Consider the following 21,780-nt stretch of genomic DNA (forward strand, 5'->3'; position numbering starts at 1 on the left):
CATAAAATTATTAGCTAAATGTGTTGAAAAGTGAATGTCATAGACTATTATTCATCTCCCCCCCACACAACCACCCCCCCCCCGCAAAAAGAATAAAAAAAAAATAATAATAATAACAACTAAGCTACTTCTTTTTTTAAGATGAAATACTACAAATTAAGATACTTCCTCTTTGTAAATAATAAAAATATAACAAGTATATATGAAGAAGGGAAAAGGAAACAAATACAAGTAAGAGGTGTGGAGAGAGAAGAAGAAGTGGGTTAGATATAACTTGATAAGAGTGTGCACATGGATTTTAAAATATTTTGAAAGTTGTTGTCGCTACTGTCATTTACTTGTCATAAAAAATATCAAGTAAGAAAGAAATGGTGAGCATAAACACATTTGAATCCAAAAGAATTTTGTATTTTTAAATCTTATTGTGTTCAATTTGAATTACTAGGAATATTTGCATAAGTTTCCTTATATCACATACTAGTGGATATTGTTTTTTGATTTTATTTTGTTTGGGTGAGACTTTATTGACAATATTTCAAATATTAGATATTTTTTATTGCTTATGCTAAATGAATAAGTCTTTGGGCTTGTGTAGTTGTAACATGTCACTAGACTTGAATGACAGGGTGCACCCACTCACCGCTAATAGTTAATCCATCAATCCATAGAGCTCATCAATCCCACCAATGTGTATTATTTTTAAGATTTAGTATTTTACCAACCTTTATGGCTTTGTTACTTGTGCCCTCCTTACTGCTAACATTTTAAATGAAGATTTATTTATCTTTTTTCCACTACCACTCGTAGATGTAGAATTATTCTTAATTATTTATATAAACATTTGTGCAAAATATAAATTTTTATGACAAATCTATTGTATATCTACAAATACAAGTACTAATTAACATTATATATCCATCTATGATGCAAATTTAATTAAAATATTATAAAAATTTCTAAAATCTATTAAATTGTTTAAATTACCTCTTCTCTGTTTCCAAATTAATGGAAAAAAATCTAAAGGCTATTAATTTGTTTGAATTAGGTATCACTTCCTAAATCAATGAAAATTCAAATTTTGATGGAGAGAGAAAAATAATTTCAAATTAAGATAAAGATAAAAAATCAAGTTTTATTCTATTATAGACATTCTTCCTTTTTGTGATTGTCCCTTTCTATCAATTTTTTTATTTTGTTACCATCCCATTCTGTCAATGTTCCGTTCTTTCTCTCTATTTGTTCATTTTTTTTTCAAGTGCTTGTTTTATTTTATTTTTTATTTGTCTTGTGTATAGTGTGCGCACTAGTTTCTCTATTCATTTTATTCATCTTTTATTTGTTCTATTTTTGTGTTACATTTTTTTAGTAGAGCAGATGAAGAGGCAAATCAGAAGAAGAGCTAGACCTCAATATTGCGTGTTGCAAGTTCAACCAATTCAAATTGGCGTGATAACATTTCTAAAGAAATTTCATTTTGGATTGAAATTGTTTAACTTCTCAATAGCTTTCATCCTCTTAATATCATACTTATAGTTAACAAAAATATGTGCAACAAATCTTGTAGAAATATAAAAGTAGTTGACCATTCTTAATCTTTGCAAGTGTTAGGAAAATGAATCCCACTTGATTGTTATATTTGTTAACTAGGGATATAGACATATTGCAAGGGGAGGTCAAGTGACCCTCTATCTTCATCTAATGAATATTATAGAAAAATAAAAGAGTGATAGCTGCAATAAGATTGTTGTGAGCATTGATTTTGTTGTACTTGAGTCTCTTTTATTATTTGGAACATATGCAAGAAAAGTTGCAATTATATTAGTGGAAATCCTAACATAAAAGTATTATCAATTTAATTGTTGAGTCAATGTTATGTTATTATATTTTTTTAATATTTTATATTAATTTAGGTAAATTTTGCAACAATCATAAATAAGTAGTAATAAAAATATTTGATTCACCTAAAATACAATTCAAAGGAATAATTTTTTGTAGGGCTCCAAATTATATCTCTAAAATGTTTAACCATTAAATAATTGAGTTTATAATTATTTCTCTTAGCTTTATAATTTTTCATCAAATCTTTTTAGATCACCAATTAGTTTAAGTGTGGGTTATCATTGCAATAGAAGCTTCACATTTAATTTACAAATCTCATGTGCTTCCAAATTAATTTTTGTTTCATATGACATAATAGATCATCCTAACTTGAATGATGTGGAAAACTACAAATTTGTGTGATGGGCATGAGTGGTATATGTATCAAATCTTTGTTATTTTTTTGAAATGGTTGTCATGTGAGTTGGAGTCGATGCTATAACTCTAATTCTTAGTGAAAGAATTTTATCCAACAAAGGTATTGAAAGCAATGGGTGTTATTTAAATATTAGTAAAAATTTTAAAAAGTAATTTTTGAGACCCACCTTGAGTCTTGATTATTTTTAACTTCAAAAAATATTATGATGGGTTTTTTTATTTAATTAAGGGGTAAATGCTTTTGACCTGGAGCTATGAACCAGTGATTCCACAAACGAGGGACCTCATCCCCACACTTCACTTGTTCAAATCTGCGAGCACAACGGCCCAACGAAGGCACAAGGCCTTGCAAGCACAAAGGCCCAACAAAGATTTGAACCTTGGTGGCCGCTTCACCAACGAAGTGTTTTAACCGCAACACTACATGTCCGAAGACATATTATGATGGGTTTCATGAGTATACAATAAGGGAATTAAAAAGGTCAATAGGTATCAAGATAGACGTGCCATATACACTATGGAATAGTCATTGAGTTAATAATGTTGATGTGGTTGAGGAACCATGATAGTGTGTATACTATAGTACAAGTATAGAATGGTAAAAGATGATTGACATGCAATTGATATGTTCATCATCCATGTCATAACTCAAGGCTTAGTGAGATTCTACGTGAAGTGGCATTGGTTGACTAGTACTCGGATGTATTGTGTGCAAATTTGTTTGGTAGAGGCTATTAGGTGACTTCAGAATCATATGCTTTAGATTGTCTTTTGGCCCCCTTTGGATCAAATAGTTTTCTTGAGTCTTTTGATTGGAATATATATTATTTTTATATAATTTAAAATATATAATTGTACTAGTATATAGTTTGGGATAATATAAAATAAATATTGCACATAATTTGGGAATATTAATATGTGAATACAGACACCACATAGTGATGGGTAAAGAAAGTCAAATAGAATGGAAATGCTTGTGGAGGCCAAATCAAATAGGATGCATTTTGGTTCAACAACTTCCTATATTTCTATGGATCTTATAGACATGTCTAAAAATCTTATTTTTGTTGATGAGGATTTTAGAGATTGACATGTTGCATATGATAAATAGAGTTTAATAGGTTCAAAATAGAGATTGAAGGACTCAACAATAAGCTAGAAGATAATTGCCTTCTCCAACAAGTTATTTTCTCAAAGTTTGAGTGAACTCTGTAGACAATTTCTTATAGGGGTAGATTATTTTACTTTTCAGGTTTAGTGAATTGGTGTTGCAATTTTGATGTGTTTTTATAGATGATATATCGATTCAATTTTTTATTTTTACTTTTGAGCTTTGATGAAGACTAGGCTAAGTTGTTTTGATTAGTTTCTTATTGTAAGTGCTTCTCACATTCTGCTTGATAAAGGGATGAGAGTGTATTGATCATCAATAAAAAATTTGTGATTGTACAAGTTGATGGGGCTTGCTAACACCAATAGCATTGAGCAAAGTGAGGTCAATTTTTTGGACACCAAGGTAGATATGTCATACACATCAGTCATTGGTGATTATATGATTTGTTAGGGCTTGCTAGCACCAATAATGTTGGTGCAAAGTGAGGTCAGTGTGCATCAAGGTAGACGTACCATATACACTATTGAATAGTCATTAAGATAGTAATGTTGATGTGGTTGAGAAAACATAATTGTGTGTATATTATAGTACATATATAGAATGGTAAAAGATGATTAATATGTCAACAATATGTTAATCATCCATATAACAACTCAGAATAGTGAGATTCTATGTGAAGTAACATTAGTTGAGTCTAAATGAAAACAAACACCGCATAATGATGTCGGGAAATCGAACAAAATAAAATGCTGCTGGAGGCCAAATCAAATAGGTGGTGACCAAAGAAACAACCGTCCAGGACCATAAAAGACTAGCCGTTGAGAGAGAATGATAACGGGAAGGAGAATTCAACTGTTGATGGAGACGGGGAAAAAAGCATTTGAAATTAAGATAAAGATAAACATTTCAGTTCATTCGGTTACATACATTCTTTCTTTCTCTGATTGCCCCTTTCTCTCAACGTTCTGTTCTGTGGTTGTTCCCTTCCTGTTAATGTTCTGTTCTGCGATTTCCCCTTTCTTTCGATGTTCTATTCTGTGATTGTTCCTTTCTGTCAATGTTCTGTTATTTGATTGCTCCTTTCTGTCAATGTTCTGTTCAATTTTTTCTTTCTTTCGATGTTCTATTCTGTGATTGTTCCTTTCTGTCAATGTTCTGTTCTTTGATTGCTCCTTTCTGTCAATGTTCTGTTCAATTTTTTTTGAAGTGCTTGCTTTCATTTTTCATTTTCTTGTTTGCAGCGTGCACGCTGGTCTCTGTCTATGTTTTTTTTGTCTGTCTGTCTATTTTTTTTCGGTGTTACATTTTTCTGGCTGAGGAGAGGAAAGGCAGAGCAGAGGAAGGGGTAGAGCAACCAAGGGCAAAATCTTCTTCCAGGTAATTCTTCACTGACAAGAAAGATTTCATTATTGTTTGTTGCAAATCAAGTTGGTGTGATAAATTTTGTTGGGAAGTTTGATTTTGGATTGAAATTATTTAGTTTCAGTGGTTTTCATCCCCTTGAAAGCAACTTCCGGATTCCGTTCTTCCTTATCGTTTCTCACCACTCACACTATTTTCACCCTTACGAAATTATTAAGTAGAACTTGAGATTTTCCTAGTTGCAAGCCAAAGCCCCTTTGAAGGAACAATATCAGTTGACCATGGTCAACCTTTTGGTTTGCTTGAAAATGAATCTTCTACTCATTATTATGGTATGTAATGAAACCCAACACATTCGTTTTCTTCATCGTTACTACATTTTCAGCCTCCATTTGAATGGATGCAATCCCAATGCTATCAGGTGGAAGAAATGGTGAAAAACCCGCCATAACCAGAGCAATACAGATTACCTTTAACTGGTCTTTCCACATGTCCATTTTGTGCATTTAGAGATATGGCACGCCATGAGACAACATTTCTTTGAGGTATTTTGTGAAACAGTTCACACGCAGCGTCTATGGTTTCACTTTTCTCTAGAGGAATTCTGTCAAACATTTCACGGGCTAACCCTAGGGTTCCACATTCCTTTGCATACATATCTGCGGAAGCATTTCTAACTATACCATCTGACACGATAATACTCACTTAAAACAATTAAATAATTTTTATAAACCCTTATTATTATTACCGTCTATCCTTGAAGCTGTAAGCCTGGTTATTTACCCTTAGTACCTTTATCCTTGAAGCTTTTTGCTGTTGCTTGCATTACGATGACAGCGGTGGGCATGGCATTTTTAGTTTTGGAGATGATTTAATGCTTTAATGTAATTAATACATTTTCACCTAATACCTATTAGTTATTTTTACTCATTTGGAATATAGATCTGTAGATAAAACACGTAAGATTTGGATGGCCATTTTTCTCTTAATCTTTCGGTCTCCACGCTGTTTTGATTTTCTTGGAAATGAATTTTTTGGTTTATTTTCACTCATGTTTATTTTTAATCCTTTTGCATTGAGTAAAGGATTGATGAAGCGAGTTCCAATGCAGGCATGAGATGCACGATCCAGCAAGGGTTTGTATAACCGATGAAGAGAAGAAGATATGGGAAGTTCCTTATGACCTGATTCCTAGATCACAAGTAGCTGCTATAGAAAGAAACCATATTTTCAAAACAACTAACCTAGTGTTTGAATTTTCTATTTTCTCAGGCAATGAGTTGAGTTGATCTTCACCTGTACAGCTGATCCATTTGGTTTTGCTATCAAGAACAGATCCTATGGAGAGGTTCTGTTCAACTCCTCGAATGGCAGCTTGGTTTTCAGTATCTGGTAATCAGCACAAGACTTCACACATCAGCTTCACTGTTACTTATGTATGAATTGATTAATAATAGGAAGGGTGATTTTGGCTGGGTGAGCAGATATGAAATTATTGAGGGAATGGCTGTGATAACTGCACCATGACGGTAATCCTGTGGTTGTGCATGGAGATGGGCACCAATGTACTAATGGACAGTCACATGGAGGCTTAGATGGCTGAATTTTGGTTAGCCAGACTCATGCAGAGGGAAGCCACCATGTGCTCCAGCGCGTACACTGCACCAGGTATTTACTTCTTGTTTTCATTTAAGCTCTACATTTGAATTATGAATATTCAATGTGTATATTGGGATATAGGAGATAAACCTTTTATCCATTCTGTCGTTTTTATCTTCCTATGTTGAGATCAAATACTTCTTATAAATGATGGTTTTTTTAAAGATGAATAAAATGATATAGATTCTCCGATGTTCCATGCTTTGTTGTCCATCAAAATATTTTGTAGGATAAAAACATGAATTACAAATATTGTTCCAAGAATAATTGCTTAAAATTATTCTGTGATTTAAGAACATTCATTTGATATTATGGATTTAGAAAGCCTAAATGTTTATGATCATATATATTTTAACTAAATGTAAATAGAATTAAAATGTCAATTATGGAGTTCTATTGACATACAAGCTTATTGGAGCTTTACTTCTTCGCAGGTTCGTCTCCATCAGATGTGTTTCAGCAGTTTACTGACCTCATAGGAGATACAGCTGCAATGCCCTATTGGGCTTCTGGTATGTCTGTAGATGCCCTACTCTGCAGTTTTTTAGTGTAGCATTGTGTTGTTTATTGGCTTTCAATTTTTTTACAGTACTTGCAAATCATCTACTCTAGTAAGGCCAAAGCATCAGCTCATTGAGCTTTATTGGTTATGTATTTTACTGAGCAGTGAAGTTTGTTTACCATTGGAAATCAGTAATTTTCATTCAGGGTTTAATACTTTTTCGGATTCCTTGTTTCGGGATTTATTCATTTTCTTTAATATTTCAAATGGGATACAGGTTAGTAGGTTTCATAGAATAGAGAATGAAATCCGAATTTCTACTATTGAGATGTTTGGAATGTTTTGAAAATTTGTTAGGTAGGTCCCATTGTTTTATTTAGGAAAAAATTGCCAGGATTATTAAAAATGGGACCCGGTATGTATATGTGCCTAATGTTTAGATTGTGTTCACCACCATTTTGTGTTACTTACTGCCTTTGCTTTATACGTTTCTTGTGTATACCATTCCTTTAGACTTGACTAGAATCAGTGCCAGAGTGAACCAAAAGATACTAACAGTCAGTTATGATTCTTAGTAAGAATAATATGAAATGACATTTTAGTTTATCTCTTAGGCTTTTTCCTATTCAAGGATTATATCTAGTAGGCATATAACTAGGATTATGAAATTATTCTCACCACCAGATTACTAACCTTCCTACAATGCCATGGATGTTGTCATGACATGAAATCCCACGTAATGTGATTCTTCCCTAGAGATGCTATTCACATGTTAAATAACAACCCCACTTGTTTAAACACAAAGTTGTTTCAAGCATCAAGGGACCATCTTATTCAGTTACAAATGATTAGAGTGTAGTACTTAGTAGTTGTGAACGAGAAGAGCCAAATCATGTGCAAAATACAGAGATAAACTTGATCCTGATACACATCCAAATTTTGTATGACATACAATAGTTGAAACTGTTAAATACAAGAAAATTTGTATGGACTGTTTTTTGGTAGTTGCCTTGGTTTTTCCATGTTCTTAAAAGGGGAAATTTACCCGATGTCAATTGGCAGTGCACCTATATTGGCATCATTCATGCAATCTCACGTATGCTGCACTTTGCAATGAATCCATCCATTTGAATTTTAGCATGAAAATGCCAAACCCTAAGCTAATAAGAGCTTCTAACTGTTTTATCTCTGATTCCACCAACTCTAGCCATCTTTAGATGATAAAAGAAAGAGCTTGAAATCTTGCAAAAACGTGACTGAATTCAGAGGCAGCAAGAAGCTCAGTGACAGTGGTAACAAGTTTCGGTTAGGTATTCATGTGTGCACAAAAGAAAGACTAGTAAAGTCGCTCAATCAATTTACACCCAATAGGCCTACTGCTAAGAAATATGCAATTCGGCAGCAAATAAGTTAACCAGATAGGACCACATTAACAACATCTTAAATTTGTTTATGTAGTCCATAAACAATTACATATGAATTGCACTGATACACTCAAATTTATTTTTTACTCTTAACTGATCAAACATTATCATTCATAAAGATAGATAAATAGTTAGTGTTTTATTTGGTTCAGGTACTTATAATATTAAATTAAACTAACTAATAGTTAATCTATAGTAACAAGTCTGTGTCATCTGAATTTCATTTATTGTAAATCTGACCTGATGCATTAGTATACTCCCCACAATCAAATTAGAGACAGTAGCTTATGAGAATCAATCTTTTTTTGCTTCTGTAATGCTACAAATGATGGCACGAATCCAAAATACTCTATTCTGTGAAACCATTAATTTCACATGGTTTCAGACATGGCAGAAGAATAGATGGCAATTGATTCAAATATAGCCAAGGTGGACTTGTTGAAAGAAAAAGAATAAAAAGAAATTAGCCTCTGATTAAGTACGATAAGCACCATTACAAGATCTGAATGAGCTAAATAGAATCTGTGAAACTAGGCATTATAGAATTATATGTACATCAATGGAACAAAGAATGTAGAAGCATTTATCAATTACATAGAGTTGTATGCTCACAGTTGCAACTGAGGTTGTAACCTGCTTGACACTTCCAAATCTTCCACCCTGCCAAAGTCAATTTTCTTTCCGAGCTTACTGCCTGCCTATCCACCAAGACTGGAAAAAAGGTAGACTTATTTTGCTGCGAGTTTCAGCAGTTGAAGGTTTGTAAGAATTTTTAATTTTAACACCTAAAACATTGAGTTGTCTAGCTTGAGAGTTATCATCCATTGAATCAGAGTCATTTCGCATCACTACACTGGGGACTGCGAGATTGATTGATCTGTCTAATTTCACTGGGGTCTATGTTGATTGATATCATTTAGATCATGTCTTAGTGAATATAAATATAGATCATAGCATAGATTTGGAGTAATAACGGTGACTAGGATACATGTATTATCCACCATTGTGCACTAAATCTATATTAAAAGATTTTATTTCAAACAGTTCACTTGTCTTTAGCTATAAACCAAAAGTCAGATCTTAGGGAAATTGAGTGTGATATCAAGTTGAACTCTTTGTAGCATTGTCCTTTGTGTGAGAAACCTTTTTTGGAAACCTATTTGGAGTTTTCTTTACCTAATCATCTTGAAGTCTATTCATTGGAAGGCTTTCTGTGCTCTTTGACAGAGGATGTGTTCAGTAGAACACATACTAAATCTCATTTGGTACCATCCTCTTTTCAATAGACGCCATAACTAATGAAATGCATCCAACGGATGCTGTCAGCAGGAACTAATAAATGTATGCTATATATAATTTGTATTTTTATCAATGCATCACAACAAATCTTAAAATTTGACAAAATTTTAAAGATGTTAATAATTTTTTCATAAATAATTAGCCCATAGGCTTTGGTTATAAGTGGACTTCGCCACTCTACATCCTCCCAACAAAAGCCCCATCCGTAGAAAATTTATATGCCGTTCGTTTCGTGTCCACTATGGCCGTAAAGAAATCTCTGTTGGTGTTTACGATTGTCCACGATTTTCAGCTTTGGCTATAAAAAGAAATCTCTGTAGGCGTCTATGAAAGGGGAATCAATAAAATAGTTTTAAGCGCTCCGTCTTCTCCGGCTTCTCCTTCAGATCCAATCTTTAACATTAATAAGTAAACATTTATATTTATATTTTAACATTAATAATTAAACTCAATGAATTAACATTTATATTTTAACATTAATAATTAAACATCAAGAATTTAATATCAACTTTAATAAATTAAATAACTTTGATAATTATCTTTAATAAATTAACTTTCATGAATTAAAAAAATTAATAATAAATTTTAATAAATTTCATTACTTAAATAAATTAATCTTCATGAATTAAATAACTTTTTTAATGTCAAATCATAAACTAATTAAAGATGGCATTGGCATGTTGTTATGGTTTAGTTGTGGTATTGATGTTCTTCAATATTTATAAGGGATGAGGTCCTCATAATTTTAGGTGGAAAGTCTTAAAAAACCTAACAATTTAATTTGTTGGATGTTCAATGTTTTGATAAATTATATTCAATATCCTATCAGCTTATCCCTTGAACCTTCTATAGGTGCAAGTGCTAGTAAATAACAATGGTGTTATTTTGTGTGATGTGTTGTTTCTTGTGGTGTTGTGTTGTTTCATGTGATGTGTTGTTTTATGTGGTTTGTGTTGTTTCGTGTGGTGGTGTTGTTTTGTAGACGTCTTAGGTCAATTAGGGGAGGCCATGCAAGCTTCCACTTTCACATGTGGCCTTGTTAGTAGAGAACATATTCTTGAAGCTAAGAGAAGCTTATGTATAAATATTTTCATTTGAAATAAATAGCGTCTTATGATTTTAAGATGATTCATATTTGCATGTTGAACCTTATAAATTAAAGAAACTTGTGATCTTAAAGGTGAATTATAAAAATGCATTTTTATTATTCATTATAATTTTAATAATAATAATTTCCTTTATGATTTGAAATGTTGTTTAAAGATTATATATTATTGGTGTACTTGATTTTGATAATCTTGAAAATAATGTAAATCATCTTGATATAGTTTAACCTCTCCATGATCTTGTAAAATGGGGGCACTTAGAGGTATTGTTAAAAGATAAGCTCATCAAGATTTCTTAATGTAGTTAAATTTTTGGAAACTATAAGGTAGTATATTTATTTTGCATAGGCACACCACTCAATGACCAAAAGAAATGTTCCTAGTCTTCTTGAGCTCATAATATTTTTTGATCCTTATTTCCTTTAAAGCTTGAGACTCTAATCCTAATTACTCAACTCACTAGAGATTTCCTGTTTAAAAAGTATCATCTATTTGTAGAATCAAAGGGATATCTTCCGTGATAGATGGAGATTCCAAGAATATTATCTATTCATATTACTTATTCAAATGAAGATTTCTTTTATTCATGGGTAGATTATACGTTCAATATTGTATATGCTACTTTTGTCCACTACTCTGTCATGGTATAAAGCTTTAATTGGTCCAAAGTCATGGTTAGAGAGGCAATAAGGGATGATAAGGTCATTCCACATAGTTTGGGATATTAATATGTGAATATAAACACCACTTAATGAAAGGGAAGGGAAGTTTAATAAAACAAAAATGCTTATGGAGGCAAAATCAAATAGGTTGCCAACTATGTCTTACTAGATGAAAATGGTTTCCCTTGGATAGCTAACCTATGTGGGACTCTTAATATCCAAGTTATGCAAGGGTGGGAAGCTTATTGCTAAGGAAGTAAAATGTAGGTGATACTCAAGGACTAAGTTTTGATTTTTAAAACTTACCAATGATATTATTATATCACTAGTTGAGTTGGGTAAACATATCCTAGATCTTGAAAATGGGATTATAGATGCTTGGGTCATATTGTCCAATATGACGAATAATTGACTACTTATGAAAAGGGTTGCAACCTTGAGTAGTGCCAATTATTACCTTCATTTGTGGTCAATTCCTAGATGGACGTAGCCATTACAATGTGAACTTGATAAAAAATAGGGAACTATGAAGTTTTATGGGTAAATATACAACGAGATCACTCATAGTTTTGGCCAAGATGACAACAAGTTGGTGTTGGTGACGGTAAAATTTTGGGCAAAACATTTTGGGGTTTGAATTTTGTCACATGAAATTTCGTATGGTTGTATGGATCTGTGCAAGAAAAAAATTCACAAGCAAAAAGAAAATTCAAATGCAATTAAACTTCTTAAATTTTTTTGCAAATTTTTTGAAAGCAAAAAATACTTACAACTATCATAGCATTTAGGCATTCTATCTTCAAATTCTGGCCTTTTAGATATAGGTTCTACTATCACTAAATTGGTTTTTTCTTTTTTCCTTTTTCTTAGAGAGGCTTAATGTACCTTTGCTAGAAGGGATAGGCTTTCCTTCTTCTTCTTGGAGTTAGAGGTGAACAAAACCTACGAATCTCCTACCAATTTGTGGTTATCTTATTAGTAAAAAATCCATTAATCCCTGTAGAGTGCCTAGTGTTCCCATCTATATTCATGGATTGTTCTAAAGCCTCATGGCAACAACTAGATATCAACTCCTATTATTTATCTCTATCTAAATCGACCCCAAGTCCATATGAACTATCTTGACGAGATGTAGCTATAGAGGAATTTAAGATGTTAGTGATCTATATGCAATCTAATATTCCCATATCCACCCCATTTTCTTGAGAAACTTCCTCCTTACCAATACTTGAATCAATAGCTATATTGTCATCTTGGGGAGATTAAGGCATAGACGGTATCTATTGATTTTCACCACTTGTTAGACTATTGACAACCTTAATGCCATTATTAGTATATTGGTCCAACACCCAATTTTGTTCTAAGGAATGTGTTGTGATCGATTGACTTGTCTCTTGTAATTTTTAATCCCACCTCTCTATTATAATCCCTATTTTGTATTAGGGGTAGATGTGATCTAGTATTGCATTCGCTTGGATCCTTTTCCAAATCGAGAGGGTGGGGATCAATAGTCTTAATACAAACATGAAGATTGCTAATAAATTGTTGTTTGTCTTCAATTTCTGACACCATCTCTTTGAAAAGAGACTTGAATTTACTATTGTTGATATTGTTTACATCCTCTTTAGACCTCCCAATTAAGTTTTTATCACAATTATCATTAAAAACATACATGTTTCGTTCCTCTTTTTTGTTGTTGCAATTAGTATGTTCAAAACCTTCTCTTTCTTCCAAGTTTTTAGTGTAGTTAGTGCTATTAATTTTAGAGACGCAAGAGTCTTTAGCAGGAGCCATGTTCTTATTCTTAGCAATATTGGTTTAATTTGGTCAAGCACAATTTGTTGAACATTCCTCTTAATTGGAGCATCATTTGAGGAAGGAATAATTAGCTCGAATACTTGTTTGGTCACAAGGGGAGTGTTCTCTACACTTAAAGGAAGGTATAGGGTTTACATCGGGATCATTTGGATCTTCTGATGGGATATTGAAATAATTCTCAAGCAAGATATTGGCAAGGGATTTGGAAGATAGGTCAATATATTTGCCAAGTAAGGACCAAGGTTTTGGTTTCAACTTGAACATTAATAGTTTCATTTTGCTAATTCTCATTAACATTCCTTTCCACAAGAGAGTTAGCGTTACCAAATTCCAAGTTCACACTTAGCAATATGGGAAATCCTTGTCATTAGGGATTTCAGAGCTCATTTGCCTCATTGAAGAAGGGAGCTTATTAGGTTTTGAAGCATAATTAATATCAATAAGTTTTGAATCATTATTGTTAGCAACATGCACCCTTGAAGGAGGGAGTTGTGTAGGGATACCATGTACATCACTTTGTTTGTCTTGGTGTTATTTACTGTGATCAAAGTTATTAGTATTAGTAAATTCTCCACTTAAGTGACTCAATTAGGTTAGAGTTAGTAGAGGATACAATAAGAGTTCTATTAGTGTGCATGTGTGCATGTGTGTATTTATATGCTCTTGTATAGTCATGTATCTCTAGAGTCTTCTTGAAATAAGTTGAAAATCATGAATAAGATACTATGTTTTTTCTTGTGTATGAGATGGATCTCAAATCATTATGTTGTCTTTAAAAAGAGATTTTACATTTAGAATACCACATAATATTATTACTCTTGCTAGTATTACTTTGGTTGTGTACCTTGAGTTGGGTCAAGTATCTTTCATGTCATGAAATATTTTGGGGAAGTGTTAACACTTTGTGGTAGGGCGAAAACACACTTTGGCAATGTTCTCACTTGTGATGTACTTAAGGGAGATAGTTGTAGGAGTTCCTATTAGGAAGATATGCATGTTCTATTCATATGTATTAATTGTTATTAACCTTTTGGTCTATTGAAAACGATTTTGTATCCTTATATTCTACCTTGTAATGGCTATTGTAATAAACTTTCATACGTAAATATCATGACTAGGATCTTGTATGTCAAACACGTGTCCTTAATTTATGCTATTTTGTGCATTTTATGAACTATGTAAATATTTAATTACTGTGGTGTGATTAAGTCCTACATCCATGCATGTTGTTTCTTTTCTCTCTTTTGGAGAGGAGGTTTTTCTCTCGTGATGTACTTTAGGGAGATAGTTGTAGGAGTTCCTATTAGGAAGATATGCATGTTCTATTCATATGTATTAATTGTTATTAACCTTTTGGTCTATTGAAAATGAAATTGTATCCTTATATTCTACCTTGTAATGGCTATTGTAATAAACTTTCATACGTAAATATCATGACTAGGATCTTGTATTTCAAACACGTGTCCTTAATTTATGCTATTTTGTGCATTTTATGAACTATGTAAATATTTAATTATTGTGGTGTGATTAAGTCCTACATCCATGCATGTTGTTTCTTTTCTCTCTTTTGGAGAGGAGGTTTTTCCCATGTGGTTTTCTCCTTTTCTCCACTTTGTGAGAAATTGCATTGCATTTTCATTTGTACATAGGTACCTAACATGGCCTAGTAGGCGAGACCCATCTTGCATCTTGCTTGTAATGCATATTAATCTTCTCCCTAAGTTGCACTTAAGGGGGGTGTTAGAGTAAATTATATTTACTCATATGCTTAAGTCCAACCTTAGGATAGTTTTTATTTATCATTTCCTAGGATGCATAGTTATTTGTGCCAGGTGGTTGAGTTCTAACTACTACCTACCCTTGTATCAAAACTTAATTTTTAGCTCTAGGGCCTTGAGTTTGCTATGCCTAGTTGCAAAACTTGATCTATAAACCTCTAAGTCAAACAATGCTCAATACATGTTTGCATAAGAACAAGTAGATTGAACCGATAGTTGAATTAGTGTGGGTCAACTAGGGTAGCTAAGGAGAGAATCTCCTACGTGTTTTTACAACTATTGCGAAAGGATAGATTCCCCTATTTGACTTCCTTGATTGAATTGCATACTGCATGATAATAGTGATTGCATTAAATGAGAGAAAAATGTAAGGATGATTTCTATACTTAGGCTGATTGAAAGATTGATATTGTTATACTTGCTAGGTGTGCTTGATACCTTGTATTCTGTAATGATGCATTTTTGCATGTAAGAAATGGAAGTGTTGTTATCATAGTAAATAATCTGGGTTAATGACTTATGTCCCCAGATTGCATTACTTTTTGTATTAATGAAAGAACTTGGGTGGCTATTGTCTTAAAGTGTATTAAGGAAGTTTTCATGGGTTAACTTTATTGACATACCCTACATTGGTAACCTTATTTGGCATTGACCTTGTCTTGCATAACTTGAGCAGACTTTGTATTAAAGAGAATCCTAAATCACGTTCCCTAAAATTGTGGTGTGGGATATCTTGTTGACCTTACCCTATGTAGTGGGTGCAATTGAGTTTTTAATGTAAATCTTGAATACCGTATGATGCACATGAAACAAGATTCAAATGTTAGTAAGTTAGTTTCCAACCAAAACTAAAACAAATGAAATAAAATCCTTCACATACATATCAAGAAAGATTAAAAAGCATGCAAAGAAAGCAAGATAAAAGAAGAGTAGTCTCCCTAAGATGCTCCTGTGATGCCTTTGATGCTTCTCCCTTGTCTCTCTCCTCCCCGAGATACAAATGAGCGTATGTAGCTCTCAACTTTTAGCACTAAACCATGGATGCCAATGAAGATTCAAAATGGTTGGATGAATTAAGCTTCCTACTGCTATGCAAAATGCCTACAACAAGATTACTATGAAAAAGCTTAAGTGTGTGTATCTATGCAAGTATAGTAACAATGCTTAAGATGCTTCCTCCTTGCTTGAGGGTGAGGGCTCCTTTTATAGGGAAAAATGTTGTTTGAATGAGTAAGATTGAATGAGTTTGTGAAGGGCTAGGATTGATGGGTTTGTGATCCATGTGATGGTTTTCAATCCAATCCCATGATGACAAGTGTCAACTTGTAATAGCTTGAGAGGAGAGGAAGGGAGCATTAAATGCTTGAGGGGACATGAGGGTAACCTCATGTGGTTGGGGTTATTGGATAAAACTTTTATCTAAGGGTAAGGTTATTATCTAATGGGTAAACTCTTGTGCAAAGTTTACAAATGGTTAAGCCTTGACCAAAGGGTCAAGACCCATGTGGGTTGGAGTGTTGAAAGAGGAAATGCAATAAAGACTCTGTAAGAGCCTTAAATGACTTTTGAAGACTTTTGGGAGGGATTTTTGGATTAGTATTGTGCAAATGTTTAGGAGTGAGATTAGGCTAATTTGGGAGGGGCTAGAAGAGTCTAGAAGGGGTTTAGAGAAATCTAGAAGAATCTAGAAAGAGGTGGGTGTGGGTAAATAGGTTTTTATCAAAATAAAAATCTATTTAAATGTGCCACTTGCATTTGTAGGAAAATGCAAGTGGATGGGCTATTTTTAAATAAACATTGATTTATTTTTAAAAAGAGGATTTGATTTTTAAATAAATGTTAGATTTATTTAATTAGGAAGAAGGGGGATGAATTAAATAAATTATATTTATTTAATAACTTGGATTATAGTTTAGTAATTAAATAAATTGATTAAATTTATTTAACTAAAATAGAAGAATATGCTAACTACGCTAGTTCGAGAGCGAGATCCAGTTCCTGCTATTCTTGATGAGCGTGATGCGATTCGATGAGTGCCCTACTATTCTATGGGTAGCTAATTAAATATTAATTTAATTAATAGAGGAATATTTAGTCATTAAATAAATATTTAATATTCATTTAATCAATAGACAAATTTATGTGGCACAGTGTTAATGTGACTAGAGCCTCCATTGTGTTGACTTTGTAAAGCATATGGGTACCATCGTATAACACTTATGATAGTGGTTTCTAATGTAAGATACGTCCCTCGAATTGAAGTTCTTGCATGGCTAAGTGGATTAGTCATTCCCTATATAAGTCAATGGATTAAGTGTTCTAAGGAGTATTTGACATCATATTTGGTGTTGTTTTTGATGAAAAAGCAACGTTAACTAGGGTGCTGACCCTTTACATAGCCAAAGACTGTCAATTTTAAACAGACCAAGCATGGGTGCAAACCCCAAAAGATTAAAGTCAGACAAACCAAACAAACTTGTCAAACCAACAACAACCCAACCCAACTCAAGAGTGGGGAGAAATACCCAAAACTTGACGATGGGGGGGGGGGGGGGGTGGGAAAGGGGGGTAGATTTTCCCTTTTGCCTATGACAAACAACTGTCCAGACAACACTATCATTAGGAACTTTCAAAGAAAAATTAGGCAGGGAAGACCCCGCAAAGTCACTGCCAAACTGCTGCTACAGAACAACAACAGGTTGTTGCTTTAGAACAACAAAAGTAGGAGCCAAGGGGGCAGAAGAGTCCTCAACAACAGTAACATTAACAAAAGCTTCATTAGCAGTAAGGGGCACCTCATCTTGAGAGGATTCAACCGAAACAGAGTCTGAAGCATTAATTGTCAAGTGAATAACCTTGTGTTGACCTTATTTCGTATAATGTGCAATTTGAATTTTTAACCTAAAACCTTCGTCATGACATCATCATATTGATGTGGCAAAAATGCATTGGTTGAGTGTTCTTGTTGATTATGTGGATACCATCATTGTATTACAACTTGTCGCAATGAGTCATAATAATGTGAATACAAGTATGACTCTCGTGTAAGAAGTTCCTATGTGGGTAAGTGTAGGTCATCCTTGTATTTGACTATGTGAAAAGTACCTTCGTGCTAAAATCATGAGTGTACCCTTGTTTGATCTTGATTTATGAACAAGTAATAAAATGATCACATATCTATCGAATGCACTTTGCAGACACCAAAGAAATATTTCTCAGGAAGAAGGAAAAATAGGAAGTTTGGTAAAGGGTTCTTCAAAAAGAAAAGATTTATAAAGGAATAAAGATTGGACTCCCAAATGTTACATCTACAAAGGAAATCATTAGTGTAGGTCATCCTTGTATTTGACTATGTGAAAAGTACCTTCGTGCTAAAATCATGAGTGTACCCTTGTTTGATCTTGATTTATGAACAAGTAATAAAATGATCACATATCTTTCGAATGCACTTTGCAGACACCAAAGAAATATTTCTCAGGAAGAAGGAAAAATAGGAAGTTTGGTAAAGGGTTCTTCAAAAAGAAAAGATTTATAAAGGAATAAAGATTGGACTCCCACATGTTACATCTGCAAAGGAAGTCATTATGCAAATAAGTGTCCAGAGTGACATAAGGACAAGGGAAAGGCAAAGATTAGAAAAGTACAAGAATTAGGTATCACTAAGGAGGATAATTATGTTTATGTAAATGACTATCCCAATGATGATGATATTCCATTTTTTGATGAGGAAGGTCAAGATCAGTTTAAGTTAGCCAAGTCTGAAACCTCTGAATCAATTTCAGATATCATTTCTGAAATCCTCTGTCACTGATGTCGCTTCCAACCATGTTGCGTCTGTTGCTAGGTTTTCCCTCCTAGCTTTGGCCATGGTTGGATCAGCCCCCTTCTATGGGTGTTGGTGTCGTCATGGTTGTTGTTTCGAGGGGTCTTTTTGCTATTGGTTGTGTTGACGTTGAGGGTGTGGATGCTTTTGGTGCCATGGTCCCCCCCAGACATTCTCCTTTAACTGGTGGTCGAAGTTTTGGTTGCGTGGCCAGATTTGCTACTCATCCTCCTAAGGGGATTCGTCCTCTTCCCTGTGCCAAATCCTCCCTCGTGGTGTTTTGTGGGTAGAATGTTGTGGATAATATTGGTATCTATCAACATTTTGCGTTGGTATGTAGATTTGTTGAGTATTGTCCTTCTCCATCAGACCTCCATCGTCGGATGAGTGACTCTTGGAAACCCTTTGGTTGCTCATAGCATCGAGCGTTTTCCTTGTGCTAAAGGTTTTTTTATTCCTTCCTTTGCTTCTTTCTTGGATAGAGATTTGGTGTTGGGAAAGTTGTGGGCTTGGGGAGATCACTCTCTATCTATCAAGCCCTGGACAACTTCTTTTAACCCCCTCATTGAACCACTTAATGTGCATCTAGTTTGGATTCGCCTTCCTAATCTTCCCCTCCATTTTCTAGGAGCATTCTTGTTACGGGTCCATTGATAACTCTATTGGTCATTTATTGAAGGTGGATGATGGTACACCTTCTATGGGGCACTCTACCTTTGCTCACATTTTAATCAACATTGACATCTCTTCACCTCTCCGAAGGGATGTGGTTCTTATGGTTGGGGATAGGCCATTGACTCAATCGCTAGATTATGAGGCCTTCCTTTTCATTGTCAGAAATGCTTCTCAATGGGTCATCTTGCTTCAAACTGTTCTCTTCCACATGACAAGGGTGTTGCTACTTGGTGGAAGGATGCTACCGCAGATCATTTGACTGTCAATGCCTTGGACTCTGATTATGTTGGCTCCTCTCATGAGGATGATGTCTCCTCCCGGGATGGGGTTGTGCCTCTCACTATTGCTAAAGCTTCTATTGACCCTCTCGCTTCTATTATTGTAGCCTCCTTTGTTCCTGAGGTTCCCACCACTGTTACTCCTATTTTGCAATGTCGATATACTCCTGCTAAACCTACTCTTGATGTTATTTTGTCACAGTAGCCTACTGTTGTTTTGTTGTAGCAACATGTTGTTTTTGCTGATATAAACTTTGCAGGGTCCTTCCCGTTTGATCCTTCCTTTGAGGGTCCCAATGATAGCATTTCTTGGACTATGGTTTGTCGCAGGTGGAAGGGGAAGTCTTCCCCCGTCCCCTAAACCCCTCTTTGTCAAGGCTTAGGTGCTTCTCCCCATCCTTGAGATGGGTTTTGAGTTGTTGCAGGTTGGACATGTTTTTTGTTGACCTGTCTAACCTTGGTTTGTATTTTCTCTTTGTTGCCTATGGGCTATGTATTAAGGATCAACACCCTTTTTTTTGTTGCTTTCTTAATCAAAAACATTTCCTCTGATGGGAGTGAAATCTCTTACTTTTGCAAAATGATGAAAATTAATTCCCATTTCAATTCTACTAATGGAAAACTAGCTGATGTTTTACATCAAATTGCTGAACTTGAAATAGCAAAAAAGAGAATGCTAGGAAATTATGGGCTTTGGGAAAAACATAATAGGTTGTTTACAAATATTTATGCTTCGAAACAACAACTACAATTAGGAAATAAGAAAGAAACCCATAAGGCATTCCCAAGCAATTCCTCAACCACTTTCTAGCAAAACAATAAGCTCTTTAACCAGACACAGTTGACAACAGTAGAGAATAGATTTTCTAGATAAAGTCATTGGACAAACTCAACAAGAATTGGAACATTTAAGGATGGAAGAGCAAGAGGATGAAATGACTGAAACAAAAAAACAAACAAAAGAATTAGAAAGAATCCTAGTGCGTGTGACGCTTTTAGTAAGATTAATCCTTGCCTTGTATGTGATGTGGGTGTGGAAGAGTTTTTGTTTGCATATGTTCTCTTGCGTAAAAGTAACTACATTGCATTGAAAAATTAAAATTGTCTGTAAGATAAGTGATATACAGTTGATTGTAGTGATGATTCAAATTGTTGTATGTTATTAAATTCGTGGATGACTTGTCTATGTAGTGTACATGGGTATGTTCTATAACAAATCAAGGACAATGTATTCATAGGCGTCATGGAGCTTTTTACTCCCTTTATGTAACTAGTGTTAGTCACTCAGTTTTGTGAAAGTGGTATAAGCTTGATGACTTATTTTGAGTTATTGATGAAATTTCCCTTGTGATGTAATGACTAGCATTGTATATTTTTGAGTTTTCTTATAATCGGATTAGGCACCAACTCTTTCCACTATCTATTTAGTGACACTTGTCACACTTGAGTTGTTGTTGAAATTGTTGGAATTTTTATGATTTAATGTTGAATTTCATGATTCTTCCTCTTGAGTTTACTTGTAATTCTCATGGTGGCTATTCCAAATGTTTGACAGCATTGGTCCTATGATGTGTTAAGTGTTGTTTACTATCACACTCACCATGAACGATGATAGATTGCACAATGGAGTAGATGGTAGAGAACACAACAAGCTTGAAATTGTATCTGTATCCTGATTGAAGAAAAGTTCCATTGTGAAGTGAAAAAAGATGTAGAACATTGCGTGAGTAAATTAATGCTGACTGATATGCATGTTGAGATGAAATTCATTTGTTAAGTGTGTGTTGGGTTTACGATTCAGGGTGGACAATAGAGAAGGATGATCCTCTTTTTGGGAAAATCCGTGTTTTTAAAAGTACTTTGGCCAAAGACCCTTTCATTGAAATAGATGAATTGCCAAGTGAAATTTATTAATATGTTTCTTTGTCATATCCTGATAATAAGACGTTGCATTCTATAATTATGAGCGCATGTAGATGTATCAAGTTGCACTAGGATTCTAAACTACATTTTATTTACAAGTA

At 33.9% G+C, this 21,780-nt stretch overlaps 1 long non-coding RNA gene across 2 annotated transcripts; it reads left to right on the forward strand.

The window, feature by feature from the left end:
* Positions 1-4,187: 4,187 nt before the first annotated feature.
* On the forward strand, positions 4,188-21,533 carry LOC131040745 (uncharacterized). 2 transcript variants are annotated; one of them, XR_009104920.2, is made up of 5 exons: positions 4,188-4,747; positions 5,818-6,124; positions 6,217-6,400; positions 6,826-6,903; positions 21,312-21,533. It is a non-coding gene; the product is annotated as an uncharacterized LOC131040745 (long non-coding RNA). The 2 variants fall into 2 exon arrangements; XR_009104919.2 differs by having other exon boundaries at positions 4,190-4,747; positions 5,844-6,124.
* Positions 21,534-21,780: the final 247 nt, after the last annotated feature.

This window comes from Cryptomeria japonica, chromosome 5, assembly GCF_030272615.1.
Source record: "Cryptomeria japonica chromosome 5, Sugi_1.0, whole genome shotgun sequence".
In the NCBI taxonomy this organism is placed as follows: Eukaryota; Viridiplantae; Streptophyta; class Pinopsida; order Cupressales; family Cupressaceae; genus Cryptomeria; species Cryptomeria japonica.